This window comes from Adiantum capillus-veneris, chromosome 8, assembly GCF_014529385.1.
Source record: "Adiantum capillus-veneris isolate H3 chromosome 8, ASM1452938v2, whole genome shotgun sequence".
NCBI lineage: Eukaryota > Viridiplantae > Streptophyta > Polypodiopsida > Polypodiales > Pteridaceae > Adiantum > Adiantum capillus-veneris.
In genome coordinates this window covers 35,599,880-35,602,246 of record NC_140938.1, presented here as the reverse complement: position 1 = coordinate 35,602,246, position 2,367 = coordinate 35,599,880, and the positions used below count along the sequence as shown (strand labels likewise).

At 43.5% G+C, this 2,367-nt stretch overlaps 1 pseudogene; it reads left to right on the top strand.

Moving 5' to 3' along the window:
• Positions 1 to 270: 270 nt before the first annotated feature.
• Positions 271 to 2,094, top strand: LOC147451958 (uncharacterized; annotated as a pseudogene).
• Positions 2,095 to 2,367: the final 273 nt, after the last annotated feature.

The window sequence follows — 2,367 nt, the reverse complement described above, 5'->3', positions numbered from 1 at the left end:
TTGAGCTTGTGCTCAATAGTATTATTATTACTGCTGACTCATGTTATACTACTGGGCGAGGTTATAAGCACCGAAGCAGCAATGGAGCAACAGCGCACGAACACTCACAGCATAATGACAGCTAGTTGAGTAGCTCCTTCATGCATCTCCATGTTGGATTCAACCTCAACAAAACGGCCAAGTGAAGCTTGGGATGTACACGCGCAATCTCGAGGGCGGTGTGTTCTTGCCATTCCTCAGCTCTCCCGCCTTCAATGTTAACTCCTCCAACTCCATGAGAGTCCTAGCATGGAAAGTTTCAGCTCACCTCTCTACATTGCCTTAGTGGGCCTTTAATATGTGACCACCAAATACACGTCATGTATGAGAAGAAAGTCAAGGACATGAAGAGATCAGTTTCTCTCAATTGGAAGAAGACATCAGGGTAAATAGATAACATAATGTGCAATGGTAAACTCTCTACCACAAGCAAAGAAAGCTCAAGTGACATCGGTGATCTTTATGACTCCAACTCACTTGATGATCACGAGGAGGATAAAGTCTCACTTGGAGAAGACAAGATGATATTACAAAGCTATCATGGGCCCCTTGAAGGTGTCAATCTCTTTGTTAAAGGGGCACTTTCTCAATTGACAGATAATAGAAATGTCTTAGAGAACCTTTCACTATCAACAAGCAGCAAAGCCTCTAGTGACGCTGGCGCAAGCGAGACATCTACATCAAATTCGGATCAAAGTACCACAATGCGGAGTCTCCTCTCCTGAAAAAGGAGAAAGCTGAATTTCCGATCACGGATGTCAACACGTGGAGAGCCTTTGTTGATCAAGGCATATAGAGAGGATGGTGGTGATGACATTGATTGCGATAGGCGCTTGTCAGGCTGCCCCATAGAGCCATGTTGTTCTCCGGTACGTAATATGCCTAGATCGATTATATCTGTTTTGATGGATGAGGTACCTTGAATAATGCAAAGCCAAGGCTAGTCTAATGTAAAAAATGCACAAAATCTTTGCTAACTTAACCTAATTTATCACAAGAAGGTTTTGACATTTTCTTATGTAGGAAAATGGGCTCTTTCTCATTGTTTGCATGTACTATTTAACATCACGACCCTCCACTCGGGAGGCACCACGTACCTAGCTAGTTTGCTTCGGGACCACCGGCCTGCCCACTAGGCCGGCGATCCCCTGCCCCCCACCGCACCTAACTAGGTATTGGGCGCCCTTGCTAATAGAAGCCCATGATGTTATGGTAGGTCACAATGTGAGAAATCTTAGGAATTTGTTCAAAAGCTCTTGTAAATGGAAATATGTTTTTTTGTGTTTGTCAAAATGAGGAGAAAGCAATGCTTTCTTCAGCGATATCTGGGAACATAAAGATTTGGTGAGTAGGGATGGTAACATGAATCTCTCTACATCTATATTTTTTGCCTCTAATGATCAGAGGAGCGAAAGAGCAACCGACGAGATTTCGTGCACGGCCCTTGTTGCAGTGATCGCTGATTGGCTACACAAGAACCCAAATTGTATGCCCACCAAGGCCGAATATGACACCCTCATCCGAGAAGGATTTGCAGAGTGGAGGAAGCTATTTGATGTTGAGGCGTACAAAAGAAAGTTTGTGAATAGCCACTTTGACCTTGAGACTGTCATAAACGCAAGAATACGACCAGTAGCAGTGGATCATGAGCGTTCCTTCATTGGCCTTTTCCAACCTCAGGAGCTAGATGACACCTGCAACAATTTCTTGCAAGGTGCAAAGTATTTTGAAGAGATTTGGGAAGCAATAGATCAGCAGAGTGTAGGCTTGCAGCCCAATGGGGGATTTGAGCTCTACATTGTGAGCTGGAATGATCATTTTTTCCTATTGAAGGTATGCAAAGAAGCTTACTACGTTATTGACACACTGGGGGAGAGGCTTTATGAGGGATGTAATCAGGCATACGTTCTTTGCTTTGATAACAAGACGAGCCTCTACCATGTGCCAAAAACGGAGGCTTCAAAGGAGCCTTTTAAAGATAAGAAGGAGGTCTTCCCTACCAAAACAGAGGAAAACCAGTCGCCTCAAGCTCAAGATGATAATGTTAAGATGTAGAGAGAAAGAGAGAGAGAGAGACGAGACAAGAGACACACCATATACGCTCCCAAGACTGATTCATATTGAGGACAAGATACAAATATATAAGTGAGACCAAGTTGAGTAGAGTGAGCCATATATAGCTCCAACAGCCCCACTCAAACAAAGGTCTCTAGATTTGGATGAAAAAAACCTTGGGGAGTTCAAGGGAAAAACCCAAGCCCCTCTACAATGTGAAAATATGAACCAGCGATGATGATGTGAAAGTGAATTGTGCATCTATGTACAAAT